The following is an 18,416-nucleotide window of genomic DNA, read 5'->3' as shown; positions in this document are numbered from 1 at the left end:
CGCAGATGTAATGGCCAACAAAAAAGCAGTCTTCCATGATAAATATTTCAACTCGGCAGTCGCTGCAGGCTCAAAAGGTTGTAGAGTGAGTTTCTCCAACACAAAATTGAGATCCCAAGCAGGAGTAGGAGCTCTACGTGGGGGTCTTATATTCTTTGCCCCTCTAAGGAATTGCTTAAACAAAGGATGAGAAAATAATGGTGGGTCACAGTCATAGTGAGCAGAAATTGCTGCAGCATGAACCTTTATAGAGGAGAAGGATAACCCTTTGTCCAATAACTCAGTAAGGTATTGAAGAGCAACACTTAAGTTAGGTTTAGAAACATCAAAGTCCTTTGCTGTACTCCAAATTAAAAATCTCCTCCATTTATCTGCGTAAACTTTCCTTGTACTAGGCCTTCTGGCCTCCAAAATAACATTCAAAACTTGTTGTGGAAGCTGAGACCCTCAAGGGTTTAAAACAGAATATGCCAGGCTGTCAGATGTAGAGAGTTAAGTTTGACATTGAGTAAATGACTGTTCTCCTGAGACAGCAGGTGTGGAATCGAAGGCAAAGGCCATGGAGGCTCCCGTACCAGACTTCTCAGTAATGGGTACCAGTGCTGTCGAGGCCAATCCGGAGCTATTAAAATCATGGATGGCTTGTCCTGTCTGACCTTCAGGAGTACCTTTGGGAGGAGAGGCAGTGGTGGAAAGGCATACACGTGAAGATTGCTCCAATTGAATGAGAGAGCATCCACTTTCCAAGCTGTGGGATGAAACCTTTTCGTGCAAAACTTTGGCAGCTGGTAATTTAGTGGAGAAGTGAACAGATCTATGTCTGGAGTTCCCCATAACACTGTCAATTTTTGAAATACATGAGGATCCAATTTCCACTCGTGGGGATCCATAATTTGTCTGCTCAACACATCTGCTAAGGAGTTCTGTGCTCCTGGCAGAAACCTTGCCTGAAGATTTAGCTGCAAACTGAGAGCAGTCTCCCACAAAATCATTGCTTGTCTGCATAGAGGATATGAATGTGTCCCCCCTTGCTTGTTGATGTACCACATGACAGTTGTGTTGTCTGTTTGAATCAACACCTGCCCTGGAAGAAGTAAATCCTTGAAAGCTATCAATGCAAATTGGACTGCTAACATCTCTTTCAAGTTGATATGTACATGTTGAAGTCTGGCAGGCCACGTGTCTTGTACCCATTTTCCATTTAGATGAGCTCCCCAAGCTTTGTCTGAGGCATCTGTCGTTAGAATCTGACTCGCCTCTGGTCGGGTCACAGAGAGTCCCTTGTTTAGGTGACATTCCTGAGCCCACCACAAAAATTCCTTTTGAATGCAAGGTATTATCTGAATGACAGTGTCCATATCTTGGCAGTGTTGCGTCCATACATTTTTGAGATACCATTGTAGCTTCCTCATATGCAGTTTGGCATTGGGAAGTACCAGAATACAGATGCCATGAACCCCAAGGCTTGAAGGACTGTCCTTGCAGTCAGCCTGGACTGACGAGACAATTGATGGAAATAAAGAGAAAGATTCTTTTGTTTGTCCGGGGTCAAAAAGGCCATCTGGGATGCTGTATTCAGTCTCACACCCAGAAAGCACATGTCCTGAGAGGGTACTAGACTGGACTTTATTTCGTTCACAGAATACCCTAGGCATCTTAACACTGCCATCACATACTGTAAATGATGAAGAAGTTTGTCCTTTCCTTGAGCCAGAATCAGGCAATCGTCCAGATAAGGATAGATTTGTATTCCTCTTAGCCTGAAGAAAGCTACCACTGGAGCCAGAACTTTCGTGAACACTCTGGGCGCAGTAGATAAGCCAAAGGGCAATGCAGAGAACTGATAATGAAAAGTCCCAGCCCGAAAATGCAGATATTTCCTGCAACTGGGCCTGATAGGAACATGAAGATAAGCCTCCTTGAGATCCAGAGTCACCATCCAGTGATCTTTGCCCAGCAGAGGTAAAAGCTGCTGTAACGTCAACATTTTGAACTTGGGAACGTCCAGATATGTGTTGAGGATAGATAAGTCCAAAATGGGTCTCCACGTGTCCCCTTTCTTTGGTACTAGAAACAGGCGAGAATAAAATCCTAGGCCCACTTCTGGCAGAGGGACCGGTTGTATAGCTCCTATTTGAAGTAGAAGAGAAATTTGGTTGTGAGCCTCTAGTCTTTGCTGAGGAGGAACGTCTGGCATGCCTTTGAAAGGAGGCAAGGTATGGAAATAAAACTTGTAACCTCTGTGTATGATATCCAGTACCCATTTGTCTTGGGTAATTAAAATCCAATTTTCCTTGAAAAGTGCCAACCTTCCTCCCAAAGGTGCCACCAGGCAAGAGGGATCTGGCAGCTGAAAAAGTAGGTCATTGGGCCTGTTTACGAAAGGACTGGCCCCTACCCTCACTCGAAGATTGTGCAGGTGAACTCCCAGTTCTAGGTCTGAAGGAACTCTGTGCTCTGCCCCTACCACGTCTAGATCTACCCCTAGACTGAGAATCATAAGAAGGATACGTCCACCCCTTAGCAGGCCAATTCCTACTAAACTTTGGAGGCTGAACTTGCAAAAAATCCTTAACAGTCTGCATAGACTTAGCCTTGTCCTCCATTTTCTTTAAGACTGATTCCACAGGAGGACCAAACAACACTTCAGACTGCAAAGGAGCATCCAAAATCCTTGTCTTAACATGGTCAGAAAAATTCTGATCCTTCAGCCAGGCGTGCCTGCGAAGAACTGAACCAGTGGCAGCCACCCTAGACGAGGCCTGCACAGCATCAAAACCACATTGTAAAGAATGCTTACCAACCTGCTCAGAGACATGCACCAAATCTTGTAATTCTTTACACTCAATGCCTTCTGCCAGAGCATCCACCTTAGATTTCAATTGAGAAAGAAGAAAGTTTTGATATTTCAACATATGAAACTGGCAATTCAAAGCCCTCATTGCTAAGGTAGAAGAAGTATAGACCTTCTTTCCCCATCTATCCAAAGCTCTGGCCTCTTTATCTAGAGGAACCGGATTTTTACAACAGAGGCCTTGACACCCTTGGGTCCCTGACTAATAGTTTCTGGGTCCGCCCTAGGACTCTTATAAAGATATTTATGAGCCTCAGGCACCCTGTAATACCTATCTGGTTTAACAGGCAGGAGGCAGAGAATCAGGATTGCGAAGCCTCTGAAAACACATCCTGCACAACATCCAGAACAGGTGGAATAGCTAAGGGCCTATGTTGAGGTAAAAGCAAAATTCCCTAAGCCTTTTCCGAGAATCAGAGAAGTCTTGACCTTCCCACTTAAAATGCTCCCTCATAGAGTGAAGTGTCTCTGAAAAAGAAAAATCCTCTGGAGGAGAAGCAGAAGGAGTGGAATCTTCTGCATCAGAATCAGAATAAGGAGAGTACTCCTGCAAGTCTTCAGCCGAAGACTCTGAAACATCTGAAGCCTGTTCCAAACTTCCCAACTCTGGCTCCACCCTAGGCCTCTTATCAGGAGGGGGCAAAGAACCTCTAATCAGAGTAATCAAATCTTCTGCCATTTTAAGCATGTGCTTCTTAGGAACAGACCCTGCTGAACTAGGAGTGACACCAACAGATGCTAAACCAAGCCTGCCCCTGGGAGAAGCCTTGGAAACAGAAGGAGAGGGCCTAACCACCCTGGGAAGGGAGGGGAGTACAGTAACCTGAGAAGCCCCTTCAGCCTGCCCTGCCTCAAGAGAGGCCACATCCTGCAAAATTAAAGTCTCCCCCTGAGACTCTAAAGAAGTCTCCGTCGGACCCACCGGTTCCACTGAAGCCTCTAAAGAACCGGCGTCCGGAACGGACGACTCATCTTGCCTGGGTTTAACTGTTTTGTCTTTGCGCTTCTTGAAGCGGGCCGGAGAATCCGACGGCATATTATAATTGCGCCGCTTACCGAAGACCAGCCTAGCACAATCTAACCTTCGCTTAATAGTGCGCTTATTGAACCTAGCACAAAAGCGACACCCGACTACGTCGTGCTCAGGCCCCAAACAAGGAATGCACAAAGAATGATAATCCCTATGCGGTATCTGTTTCCCACAAGAAATACAATTATTCACTTTTTCTGACATCCGGTACTATACTGAGGCAAGAAAAAACCAAAATAATCCCCAACGGGGTACTTAGCCAACTTGGATTCGGTCTGAAACTCCGAACTCGAAAAATTTCACAACGCCGAACGGCACTTGCAACGCTGCTTCTGCATCGGACCATACGGCAAAAAAGACTGAGGATATGACGTCGGTCATGCGCTTTTGTACCCTGACGTCCTGATGTCAGTTTTAAGCGCCTTGACCGACGTCAGCCTAATACTTTGGTATTCGGGCCGACCGAGGACAGCGGACTACCCATATGTAAGGACTGCAGCAATGTGAGATGAAGAACATTTATTTTTTTTAACTAATGCTTACAAATAAAATAATGTGCAATCATGAGATTATTCCACATGTCTCAAGGCTCAGAGACATGCGGGGTCTCTCTCTCTACTATATCTAGTTAACCTGCAGTTTGCTTTTGCACTGTTTACTGTTCTGCCTTCTAGGAGTGTTGACAAGCAAACTTCAGTGCTACACATAGTACAATTGTAAAACCCTGGGCTGGGGCAAAAATTTGAGCATTTTAAATTCAGGAAAAATTGCTTGGTCACTTGAAAAACATTATTAATAAAAACAAATACTCTCAACTCTTTAACCGGTGAAGTATGAGAGTAGGATATGACTCTGTGAAGTAAAGAATAATGTGACTTGGATGAAGTTCTTTTCAGGGGCAAAAAGAGCACTAAAATGTAAGAAAAAAAGCATGTAACAGAGGCTTAAAATGGAAAAGCTGACTTCTATATCCAACCTCCGTTCATACAAGTAAATATGCCTAGAACACCCTTCCCATAAAAAGTCCATGCTCCTAGAAAGCATATCAACGATAACAGGTATTTATTATAGCATTAACCGACTGGGTGTGATATATTAAAGACTTACCCACGGTTGGTGTGGTTTAATCAAGAGAATGAAGCCCAAGTGATTAAATAAAAGCAACCATGGGTAAATCTTCAGGTCTATGTTAAACGAATGCTTAAAATGTCGAGTACAACATACTTGAACACTGTTAAGAGAACATTTATTTAATTGATAGCTCTAAATATCAGAAATAGGAGTTCCGAAATGTTTTGTTTGGCCAGCACTGACATATGTGACGTATCACGTCATGTAAGCTATTCCAGCCAAGCATAACATGAATAAAACTAAGCACCAAAGTCTAACCATGAAACTGTCATACTACACTGAGTTATATACTCACTGCAAGACGAAACACAAGTAAACATAACACAATGATCAGTAAAATGCAGATACACATTACTAACATTGCTGCTTGTAAAGGACGTGCAGTAACACAAAAGGATATAAATAGTGAACTACGTCTTAAATGTACAGGGCATTACCATGGTTCAAAAGAGGTACAAAAGTACATTGCTTGTTGTAAATTGAAGGAAAGTGCCCATACATGCTGAGTGCATCGCGTACATATTCATGTTTTTATAGCTTTCAATTGGTGTAGTGTCAGACAGCACTTGGGAGGAGGAGGTTGCCAAATAAAACTTTTCTACATTCTGCATTACGACATTTCGAGCTGTCGATTAAATAAACATTCACTTAAAAGTGTTCTAGTATGTTGTACTCAACATTTTAAGCATTCGTTTATTTAACATAGACCCAAATCTTCACTATACCACCCCCCCAGGCATTAGTTGTTGCTATTATACAACGACATTAAGAAAAAAATTACTTACTTTTCTTAAATAATGTCTTTGTATCATGGCACCATGGTGTCGTCCTGGGGGTGGTTCCCACATTTATGCAGTACATCACTGCTTTGGAAAGGAAGCAACGGAGAAAAGAAGATCTCAGTTGCTTTTTTTTTTCCTTTTTTTTTTTAAAGTTTGAAATCTGGGCAGTTCAGAAGTATGACACAGACAGGTAGAAATAAAAAAAGGAAAATCAGGCACATTTATTTAGTTTTGCATAACGTATCTGATTTTTCTTGCATTTTCTCTGTCCTGTTTCATACTTCTGAACTGTCCGGATTTCAAACTTTACTTTTAAAAAAAAAAAAAAAAAGCTGGAAAGCTGTAGCATATATTAATACAAGAAAGTCCAAGCAACTGGACTTTTTTCTATTGGCATTTGCTCGATTTACAATGGGCACGCTGGTTGGGCTGACCAATTAGGGTGCATGTTTTTGAATGTTTAATGACCTGTCATTGTAAAAATGAGCATTTTATATGGCACAGATACAGTAAGATCAAACAGTCCTCTGGTAAGAAAACAGTCTCCTATGTAGTGCAAAGTTATTACACTGTTGCACCACAGATATGGAAGCAACCTGAGAAACCCAACTTGGACCCTTACAGAAGGGGAATACCTTACTATTGATCCACACCATATTAACCTAAATTAAAAGTTAGGTACTCACTATAAAGTACAGTTTTGTACCTACCATAAATGTAGATGTTCGAGGATCCCCATTGCTGCAGTCCTTACTATTGGGTGTAGTCCGCTGTCCAGTCGGCCCGAATACCAGAGTATATGGCTGACATCGGTCAGGGCGCATTAGACTGACGTCAGTACGTCAGGGTACTAATGCGCATGACCGACGTCATATCCTCAGTCTTTTCTTGCCCCAGATGTCAGAAGACCCTAAAAAGACAAGGCCCAAAATACCTGCACCAAAAATATGTACAATATATACAAGAATATATACAAAAATATCAGCATGTAACCTCACCTACACAACCACCCCTAAACACAGGGGGAAGGAGGGAGGGTAAATTGGACTGCAGCAATGGGGATCCTCGAACATCTACATTTATGGTAGGTACAAAACTGTACTATGTTCTTCGTTCCCCATTGCTACAGTCCTACTATTGGGTAGAATCCCAAAGCAGAGGTAAGGGAGGCTGGCAAATCATAATGAAGCAGGAGCTGACAACATGCCTTGCAAAACAGCTGTGGCAAAACCAGCCCTAGACTTAGAGTAGATAGGAAGGTGATAATGCTTAGAGAAAGTATGCACTGAACTCCAAGTAGCTGCTACCAAAAAATCCTTAGTTGCCACCCCAGAAATGCTGTTGAAGTGGCAGTAGCCCTAGTGGAATGAGGCCTAATCCCAGCTGGAATCTCCTTGCCATGATGGGAATAACAAAATGCAATGCAAAGCCAATCCACCTAGAAATAGTTTGTTTTGACACAGGCTTGCCACTCAAAGCAAAAGAAACAAACAACTGCTGAGACTGCCTAAAATCCTTAGTCCTGCTTAAATAATAACGCAATTGCCTGTGTACATCTAAAGTGTGCAAAATCTTTTCCCCTTTATTTTGGGGGTCTGCATAAAAAGTAGGCAAATGAATAGTTTGGTTTAAAGCCACACTAGAAACCACCTTAGGCATAAAGGAAGGATTAGTAATGATACCCTATCCTTATGGAAAATCAAAAGGGCTCTACTGCCATAAGGGCCTGCAACTCAGACACCCTTCTTGCAGAAGTAATAGCCAACAGAAAAGCAGTCTTCCATGACAAGTATTTCAATTCAGCAGTAGCCACAGGCTCAAAAGGTTGTAGAGTAAGTTTTCCAACACAAAATTGAGATCCCAAGCAGGAGTAGGAGCTCTCGTGGGGTCTTATATTCTTTGCCCTCTAAGAAACTGCTTGAACAAAGGATGCGAAAACAATGGTGGGTCACAATCATAGTGAGCTGAAATTGCTGCAGCATGAATCTTAATGGAAGAGAAGGACAAACCTTTGTCCAATAACTCAGTAAGATATTGAAGAGCCACACTCAAATTAGGCTCTGAAATCTCCAAATTCTTTGCTGTACTCCAAAATAAAAATCTCTTCCATTTTCTCGTACACTTTCCTTGTACTAGGTCTTCTAGCTTCCATAATCACATTTAAAACTTGTTGAGGAAGTTGAGACCTGCTGTGTTTCAACACAGAATATGCCAGGCTGTTAGATGAAGAGAGTGAAGCTTGACATTGAGCAGATGACCGTCCTTCTGAGATAACAGATGAGGAATCAGAGGTAAAGGCCATGGAGGCTTCTTTACCAGACTCCGTAGTAGTGGGTACCAGTGTTGCGAGGCCAATCTGGAGCTATCAAAATCATCCTTGGCCTGTCTTGTCTGACCTTTAATAGTACCTTTGGAAGAAGAGGCAGAGGTGGAAAGGCATACACATGAAGGTTTTTCCAACTGAAAGACAGAGCATCCACTTTCCAGGCTGTGTGATGAAACCCCTTTGTGCAATACTTTGGCAGCTGGTGGTTTAGTGGAGAAGCGAACAGATCTATGTCTGGAGTTCCCCATGACACTGTCAATTGCTGAAATACATGAAGATCCAGTTTCCACTCGTGGGGATCCATGATTCGTCTGCTTAACACATCTGCTAAGGAGTTCTGTGCTCCTGGCAGAAACCTTGCCTGAAGAGTTAGTTGCAAGCTTAGCGCAGTCTCCCATAAAATCATTGCTTGCCTGCATAGAGGATAAGAATGTGTTCCCCCTTGCTTGTTGATGTACCACATGACAGTTGTGTTGTCTGTTAGAATCAACACCTGCCCTGGAAGAAGTAACTCCTTGAAAGCCATTAATGCAAACTGGACTGCTAACATCTCCTTCATGTTGATATGTAGATGCTGTAGTCTGGCAGGCCACTTGTCTTGTATCCACTTTCCATTTAGATGAGCTCCCCAAGCAATGTCCGAGGCATCTGTCGTTAAAATCTGACTGCCTCTGGCGGGTCACAGAGAGTCCCTTGTTTAGGTGACATTCCTGAGCCCACCACAAAATTCTTTTGAAGGCAAGGTATTATTTGAATGACAGTGTCCAAATCCTGGCAGTGCTGTGTCCATACATTTTGAGATACCATTGTAGCTTCCTCATATGCAGTTTGGCATTGGGAAGCACCAGAATACAAGATGCCATGAACCCTAATGCTTGAAGGACTGTCCTTGCAGTCAGCACGGACTGATGAGATAGTTGATGGAAGTAAAGTGATAGACTCTTTTGTTTGTCCGGGGTTAAAAGGCCATCTGGGCTGCTGTATTCAGTCTCACACCCAGAAAGCACATGTCTTGAGAGGGTACTAGACTGGACTTTATTTCGTTCACAGAATACCCTAGGCATCTTAGCACTGCTATAACATATTCCAGATGCTGTAGAAGGTCTTCCTTTTCTTGAGCCAGAATCAGGCAGTCGTCCAAGTAAGGATAGATTTGAATTCCTTGTAGCCTGAAGTAAGCTATCACTGGAGCCAGAACCTTTGTGAATACTCTGGGCAGTAGATAAGCCAAAGGGCAATGCAGAGAACTGATAATGAGAATTTCCAGCTCGAAACCGCAGATACTTCCTGCAACTTAGCCTTATAGGCACATGAAGGTAAGCTTCCTTGAGATCTAAAGTTACCATCCAGTGATCTTTGCCCAGCAGAGGTAAAAGCTGTTGTAACGTCAACATCTTGAACTTGGGAATGTCCAGATAAGTGTTGAGGAGAGATAAATCCAAAATTGGTCTCCACGTGTTCCCCTTCTTTGGTACTAGGAACAGGCGAGAATAAAATCCTAGGCCCCTTTCTGATACAGGGACTGGCTGAATGGCCCCCATCTGGAGTAACTGAGAAACTTGCTTGTGAGCCTCTTTTCTTTGTGGAGGAGGAACGTCTGGCATGCCTTTGAAAGGGGGCATTGTATGGAAATAAAACCTGTAACCTTGGTGAATGATATCCAACACCCATCTGTCTTGAGTAATTAAATCCCAATTTTCTTTGAAAAGAGACAGTCTTCCTCCCAAAGGAGCTGCCAGGCGAGCATCTACTGGCAGCTGAAAAGGCAGGTCATTGGGTCTGTTTACGAAAGGACTGACCCCTGCCCTCACCAGAAGTCTGAGCAGGTGAACTCCCTGTTCTAGGCCTAAAAGAACCTTGAGCCCTGCCCCTACCACGTCTAGACCTACCCCGAGACTGGGAATCATAAGCAGGATATGTCCACCCCTTAGCAGGTCAATTTCTACTAAACTTGGTGGCTGCACCTGCAAAAATCTTTAACAGTTTGCATAGACTTAGCTTTGTCCTCCATTTTCTTTAAAACTGCTTCCACAGGCGAACCAAACAACACATCAGACTGTAAAGGAGCATCCAAAATCCTTGTCTTAACATGCTCAGCTAAATTCTGATCCCTCAACCAGGCATGCCTGCGAAGAACAGAACTAGTGGCAGCCACCCTCGAGGAGGCCTGTACAGCATCAAAACCACATTGCAAAGAATGCTTACCCACTTGTTCAGACACATGAACCAAATCCAGCAACTCTTTACACTCAATACCTTCCTCCAAAGCATCCACCTTAGATTTCAATTGTGAAAGGAGATAATTTTGATATTTTAGCATGTGAAACTGACAATTCAACGCTCTCATGGCTAGAGTGGAAGAAGTATACACTTTCTTTCCCCACCTATTCAAAGCCCTTGCCTCTTTATCAGTGGGAACAGGATTTTTAACCACAGAGGCCTTAACACCTTTAGGCCCCTGAGAAACAGTTTCTGGGTCCGCCCTAGGACTCTTAAACAAATACTTATGAGCTTGGGCACCCTATAATACCTATCAGGTTTAACAGGAGCAGGAGGCAAAGAGTCAGGGTTCAGGAAGCCTCTGCAAAACATCTTCCACCACATTCAACACAGGAGGTATAGCTAAGGGCCTATGCTGGGGTAAAACAAGAATTCCCTAAGCCTTTTCCTGGAATCAGAGTAATCCTGGCCTTCCCATTTAAAGTGCTCCCTCATGGAATGCAGAGTCTCTGAAAATGAGAAATCCTCAGGAGGAGAAGCTGTAGGAGTGGAATCATCCACATCAGAATCAGAATAAGGAGGATACTCCTGCAAATCTTCCAGAAGACTCAGAAGCCTCTGAACACTGTTCAAAACTATCAAACTCGGTTCCACCCTAGGCCTCTTATCAGGAGGGGCATAGAACCTCTAATCATAGTAATCAAATCTTCTGCCATTTTAAGCATATGTTTCTTAGGTACAGAACCCGAAATGCTAGGAGAAGCCCCCACTGAAGCTGAACTTGGCCTACCTCTCAAAGAAGTTTTGGCAACAGAAGGAGAGGCTCTAACTACCTTGGGAAGAGGGAAGAACAGTTACCTGAGAAGCCCCCTCAGCCTGCCCTACCTCCTGAGAAGGCACATCCTGTAACAGTAAAGTTTCTGCCTGAGACTCCATGGAAACTCCTGGCAAAACCTCTGGCTCCACTGAGCCTTCTAAAGAACCGGCGTCCGGGACTGCCAGTTCATCAACCCTAGGGTTCGCTGTTTTGTGCTTGGGCTTCTTGGGCCGGAGCATCCGGCGGCATTTTATAATTGCAACGCTTCCCAAACACTAACCTGGCACAGTCTAACCTCCTCTTAATAGTGCGTTTGTTAAACCTAGCACAAGAGCGGCAACCAACAACGTCGTGCTCAGGCCCTAAACAAGGTATACACAAGGTATGGTAATCCCTATGAGGTATCTGTTTCCCACAAGAAATACAGTTATTCACTTTTTCTGACATCCGGTTAAATACTGAGGCAAGAAAAACCAAAATGTTCCCCAGAGCCAACTCTGCTTCGGTCTGAAACTCCGGTTTGAAATATTTCAGAACGCCAACCTGCACTCGCAAAACTGCTTCTGCATCGGACCATGCGGCAAAAGACTGAGGATATGGCGTCGGTCATGCGCATTAGTACCCTGACGTACTGACGTCAGTCTAATGCGCCCTGACCGACGTCAGCCATATACTCTGGTATTCGGGCCGACTGGACAGCGGACTACACCCAATAGTAAGGACTGCAGCAATGGGGAACGAAGAACATCTAGGCATCTGTGTTGTCCATTTTCATTCTTCCTCAACGAATTAGTTACTTATCCAATCCTTGGATCTGGACTCACCCGCATACTTTAGACTTTGGCTCCAACTCTCAAGCTCTTCCCTCTACCTATAATCCCTTAGTCCATTCTCAGTACCTCAGATCGGGTTTGTTGCCATAAAAATCACATTAAGAAGTTAGAGAAAGGGACAAGTAATAGAATAACACTCAAACCAGGAGCTATACATTCCAACAACATCAAGCGGTCACTTCAGAAAATTACTGGAAGGGGGGGTGTAAGGTGGGGGTGGAGTTCAGGAAGAATGAAAATGGACAACACAGATGCTTAAGTATGGTAAGTGCACAAGTTTTAAATCTGATGTTGTCCTTTTCATTCTTCCTCAACGAATGGGCAGAGTTCCCAGCTACTTGAATCTTGGGTGGCCCTCATGGAAGGATATTCCAGAGAAAGTACAGCTGTGCACACTTACCATAAATGTAGATGTTCGAGTGCATTCACTGTTGCAGTCATTACATTTGGGTTATCTGCTTGCAGTAGCCCTCAGTCGGCCTGATTAACAAAGTCTTTGGTCCTGCGTCGGTTGCTGTCCCTTCTTCCATGACGTCAGGTCGTCAGGGGTATAAAACATGCAGCAGACACCATTACAACAGTTTTTCTTTCCCCAGATGTCAGGTGCCCCCCTAATGAGAAGCAATTAAATCGATAAATACAAGAATATACCTCCAAACAAAAAAGCAAATACACCAAAAAGCTTTTTGAGCATAGTAAGTGAGTGGAGAGGTATAGCCAAAAGAAGAAAGGGGGCTGGAAGGAGGGTAATCAGGACTGCAACAGTGAACACACTCAAACATCTACATTTATGGTAAGTGTACACAACTGTACTATGTTCTTCGTGTTTCACTGTTGCAGTCATTACATTTGGGTAGATTCCAAAGTTAAGGTTGGGAGGAGGAATTTAAATATAATTAGGACCAGATATAAAGCACTGCAAGATTGCAGTGGCAAAACCAGCTCTGGATTTAGAGAAAATTGGCAAATGTAAATGCTTGGTGAAAGTATGTACAAAACTCCAGGTAGCAGTTTCTAGGATGTCCCTAGTAGGAACGCCCCTGAGAAAGGCTGTAGAGGTAGATGCAGCCCTGGTTGAATGGGGTCCGATGTCCTATGGGATAGGTTTTCCATGGTGCTTATAGCAGAAATTAATGCAGTGCCCTATCCATTTTGAAATGGTTTGTTTTGAAATAGCTTTCCCCACTGTCCCTGCAGTAAATGCCACCAGCAGTTGTTCAGATTTCCTTTAAGGTTTAGTCCTGTCCAAGTAGAATCTAAGTTGTCTGTGCACATCTACAGAGTGCAGTATCCGTTCCCCTTTGTTCTGTGGGTTAGGAAAGAAGGTAGGCAAACGAATAGACTGATTAAGAGCCACACTGAATACCAACTTGGGTATGCAGGAGGGATTGGTTCTGAGGGACACCCTGTCTGCATGAAAGATGATGAAAGGTTCCACTGCCATAAGGGCCTGTAATTCAGATACCCTTCTTGCAGAAGTGATTGCTAAAGGGAAAGCTGTTTTCCAGGAAAGAAATTTTAAATCTGCAGTAGCAGCTGGCTCGAAAGGAGGAAAAGTGAGTTTCTCCAATACAAAGTTAAGATCCCAGGCTGGAGTTTGAGCTCTCCTGGGTGGCCTTAAATTTTTGGCCCCTCTGAGGAAAGTACACTTGTGTACACTTACCATAAACGTAGATGTTCCAGTGTATTCACTGTTGCAGTCATTACGTTTGGGTAATCTGCTGGCAGGTTGCCCTCAGTCGGCCTGATTAACAAAATCTTGAGTCCTGCGTTGGTTGCTGTCTCTTCTTCCATGACGTCAGGTCATCAGGGGTATAAAACATGCAGCCGACGTCATTACATCAGTTTTTCTTGCCCCAAATGGGGAGCAAAAAAAAAAAAATATATATATATATATATATATATATATATATATATATAATATAAAACACAAAACATATATCTCCAAACAAAAGCAAATACACCAAAACGGCTTTTACAGATAGTAACAGAAATGAGATGTACAGCAGAGAAAAAAACAGGGGGCTGGAGGGAGGGTAACCAGGACTGCAACAGTGAATACATTTGAACATCTACATTTATGGTAAGTGTACACAACTGTACTATGTTCTTTGTGTTTCACTGTTGCAGTCATTACATTTGGGTAGAATCCCAAAGCTATGGTTGGGAGGATGGATTTATACAGCATTAGGAGCAGCTATAAGGCCCTGCAGGACAGCAGTGGCAAAGCATGCTCTGGGTATAGAGAAGAGGGGTAAATGGTAATGTTTGGTGAACGTATGAACTGAGCTCCAGGTAGCAGCTTCTAGAATGTCTCTGGTAGGAACCCCTCTGAGAAAGGCTGCAGAAGTAGATGCAGCCCTGGTGGAATGAGATCTGATCCCCTTGGGGACAGGTTTACCATGGTGCATATAGCAGAAACAAATACAATGGTTTATCCATTTGGAAACAGTCTGCTTTGAAATAGCCTTTCCCTCTGCCCCTGTAGCAAATGCCACCAATAGTTGTTCAGAATTTCTTAGAGATTTTATCCTGTTTAAGTAGAATCTTAGTTGTCTGTGTACACCCAATGAATGCAGAATCCGCTCACCCTTGTTCTGTGGATTTGGGAGGAAAGTTGGCAGATGAATGGTCCGATTAAGGGCCACACCAGATACCACCTTAGGCATAAAAGATGGATTGGTCCTGATAGCCACCCTGTCCGGGTAACAATTAATGAAAGGCTCCACTGCCATAAGAGCCTGTAGTTCTGAAATCCTTCTAGCTGAAGTGACTGCTAAAAGAAAAGCTGCTTTCCAAGAAAGAAATTTTAGGTCCGCGGTAGCAGCTGGCTCAAGGAGGTAAAGTGAGTTTTTCCAAAACAAAATTAACGTCCCAATGCAGGAGATGGTGCTCTCCTGGGAGGTCTTAAATTTTTGGCCCTCTGAGATACTGCTTTAGCAGAGGATGAGAAAAGAGGGGAGGCTCTGTGTTGTAATGAGCTGAAATGGCAGAAGCATGGATTTTTATGGAGGAAAAAGATAGGCCCTTGTGAAGCATCTCAGTTAAGTATTGCAGAATCTGAGGAATATTGGGCATTGCTGTACTTATTCCTTCTGCTTGATTCCAGGCACAGAATCTTTTCCATTTGTCAGCATAAGATTTTCTAGTACTAGGCCTTCTAGCCTCTAAAATGACATCCATCACCGGTTTGCTGAGAGATGTAACGGGTGAAATAAGTTGACTAGCCACGCTGCAAGATTCAAAGTTTGGAGATGAGTGTGCAGAATTTGATAGTTCTGCTGAGACAGTAGGTAAGGTGTCTGAGGCAGGTGCCATGGAGGAAGGTGACTTTTAGTAAAACTTTGGAGAGCAGAGGCAGAGGGGGAAAGGCATAAACTGATAGGTTTTTCCAGCTGAAGGATAGAGCATCCACTTTCCAAGCTTTTTTGTGATGATTCTTGTGCAGAATTTGTCCAACTGATGGTTTTGGGGTGAGGCAAAAAGATCTATGTCTGGGCTCCCCAATTTGTGTCAACATGTTGAAAATTTGTGGTTCCAGTTTCCATTCGTGAGGGCCCATAAGATTCCTGCTTAGTTCGTCTGCCAGCGTAAGGAATTGAGCTTGTAGATGTATTTGATAAGCCAAGACCGTGCTCCACAATGCCATGGCTAGTCTGCAAAGGGGGTACGAATGTGTACCCCCCTGCTTGTTTATGTACCACATGGCTGTGGTGTTGTCTGTCTTTATCAGTAGTTGTCCTGGATGAAGGTAGTCCATGAACGCTGTCAGAGCATTCTGTACAGCTAGCATCTCTTTCTGACTGATATGTAGGTGCATTTGATTTGGGCTCCATTTGCCGTGAATGCATCTCCCTGCCAGATGTGACCCCCAAGCATAGTCTGATGCGTCTGTAGTCAGGGTTTGGGCAGCAGGGGGTGGAATGAATGACAGTCCCTTGTTTAGGTGGAAGGCCTCTCCCCACCAAAGGAACTCTAGTTGCAGGCAAGGGATGATAGGAATTATTGTTCCCAGGCTGTGACAATGTTGACTCCATAAGCCTTTTAGGTACCACTGAAGTTTCTTCATATGCAGTCTTGCATATGGGATTAGAAGAATGCAGGAGGCCATGAACCCCAAGGCCTGCAGAATTTGTCTTGCAGATAGCTGGGTTTTTGTGGCCACCTGTTTGAAGTAAGTCATCAATTTAATTTGTTTTTTCTGGCGTAAGGTAAGTCATCTGGGCAGTTGTATTCAAGAGCTTGAACCCAGGAATGTAATTTTTTAAGAGGGTACCAGTTGTGATTTCTTTTCGTTTATGGTGTACCCTAGACAAGTTAGAACCCTTTTTACAAACACCAGATGTTTTAGAAGAGTGTCCTTGTTTTCTGCCTGAATTAGACACTCGTCCAGGTACGGATATATTTGAATATTTATTTGCCTGCAAAATGCAATGACTGGTGCCAGGCACTTTGTGAAGACCCTGGGCGCAGTAGATAAGCCAAAGGGCAATGCAGAGAACTGGTAATGCATGTAGCCTGCTTTGAAGCAGAGGTATCTTCTGCAAGACTCCCTGATTGGGATATGCAGGTAAGCCTCTTTTAAGTCTAAAGTTACCAACCAGACATCCTTGCCTAGCATAGGTAGCTACTGTTGAAGAGTTAGCATCTTGAATTTTGGAATGTCTGGAAATGTATTTAGAATGGATAAGTCCAGAATTGGACGCCATGATTTGTCTTTTCTGGGTACCAGGAAAAGTCTTGAATAAAAACCTTGTCCCTTTTCCTTTTCTGGCACTGGTTGAGTAGCCCCCATATTCATGAGGGACATAACCCGTTTCTGGGCCTCTGCCCACTGATTTGGAGGCAGATCTGGCCATCCGTTTGGGACTGGCAATGTGTGGAAATGAAATCTGTATCCCTGGGATACTATATTTAAAATTCATTTGTCCTGGGTAATCAGTTGCCAGTTTCATGCATGAAGTGCTAGTCCCCCCCACCCCACCCAAAAGGGCGGCCAAAAGATAAGTGCTTGGTGATTGTAGTGGAAAGTTATTGAGACTGTTTGCCATAGGGAGGTGCCTTGCTGCTTCCAGATTTGGAGGTGGAGGCACCCCATTGCTTGGGTCTAAAGGTTCCTTACGACTGAAACCTGGAGCCTTTGGAATGTCTGGGTTTAACCTGAGCAGCTCTAGTGAGTACTGGAGAGGACCAGTTCTTAGTAAGCGAGTGCCTACTAAACCTGGGTGGCTGTATTTGTAAGAAATCTTTCAGAGTTTGCATAGATTTAGCTTTATCTTCCATCTTTTTCAACACTTCTTCAGCCTTATTACCAAATAAACTGTCCTGTTGTAAAGGAGCATCCAACAATTTTGCTTTAATATGGTCAGGCAGACTTTGCTACTTGAGCCAAGCATGCCTTCTTATTACAGATCCAGTTACAGCAGCCCTGCAAGAGGCCTCCAAGGAATCAAAACCACATTGCAAAGTATGTTTTCCAACTTGTTCAGCTGAATGTAATAAATCCTGCAACTCTATTTTCCACGGTCAGAAATCAAATGAGGAGCAGAAGGAATGGATTATTCTGCATCGAATTCCTCATAAGAGGGTATAGATAATTCCTGATGAGAAGAGGAATCAAGAGAAATAGAAACCTGATCTGAAGATTCATAGTCAGTGCCTTGCCTAGGCTTCTTAGCAGGAGGGGGATGGGTACCACTGATCAAGGTAATTAAATCTTCAGCCATTTTGATCATCTGTTTTTTAGGCATTGGGGCCTGTACACGAGGCCCAAGCGTTGGTTCTTTAGACACAGAAGTAGTTTTTGGCCTTAGTTTTGAAGATGGCGTCGGTTTAATATACAAATCTTTAGGCCTGAAAACACCCTCAGAAGTCGGTGTCTGCTCAGCGGCTCCGGACCCATCTAAGGTAGAGACATCCACGAGTTCAATACTTAAAGTACCTTGTGGCATACAGGACTCCGAATGGGTCTCAGTAGAGGCCTGCAAATCAAAAGTAGCGGGTATCAGGGGCTGCAAAAGCGCCTCACTGTGTAACGGCGAACCAGCGACTGGCTTAGAAGCCTCTTCGTCGATTTTGGACCTCGACAGTCTGTTTCTGTCTTTTTCTTTGCATTTTTTTTAGGTATTCCAGTAGTCGGATTGCTAACCGACGACATTTCTGGATAGTTAAATCTTGAGTCAAAATATTTAGAAGCAAATATATACCGACATTTAATCATGCATTGATTAAATTTAGCACAAAACTGACAGCAAGGCATGTTGTGGTCAGCAAGGAATACAGTGCAAATGAAAATCCCTATGAGGTATTTGCTTCCCACAAGTAATGCAATTATTAACTTTTACTGACATCAGTAAGGAGCAATGGGGTACTTAGCTTTTAGTTGAAGACTTTGGTTCTGAAACTCGAAAACGAAAATTTCAG

General features: G+C 43.5%; 1 protein-coding gene across 1 annotated transcript in view; it reads right to left on the bottom strand.

The window, feature by feature from the left end:
• The window catches only part of CCDC138 (coiled-coil domain containing 138), a 1,743,291-nt gene that overhangs the window by 1,077,171 nt on the left and 647,704 nt on the right, over nt 1-18,416 (bottom strand). The gene's annotated exons all lie outside the window — the stretch shown is intronic.

Source organism: Protopterus annectens, chromosome 5.part0, assembly GCF_019279795.1.
Source record: "Protopterus annectens isolate FY-2018-M chromosome 5.part0, PAN1.0, whole genome shotgun sequence".
NCBI lineage: Eukaryota > Metazoa > Chordata > Ceratodontiformes > Protopteridae > Protopterus > Protopterus annectens.
This window is presented reverse-complemented; position numbering and strand designations above follow the sequence as displayed.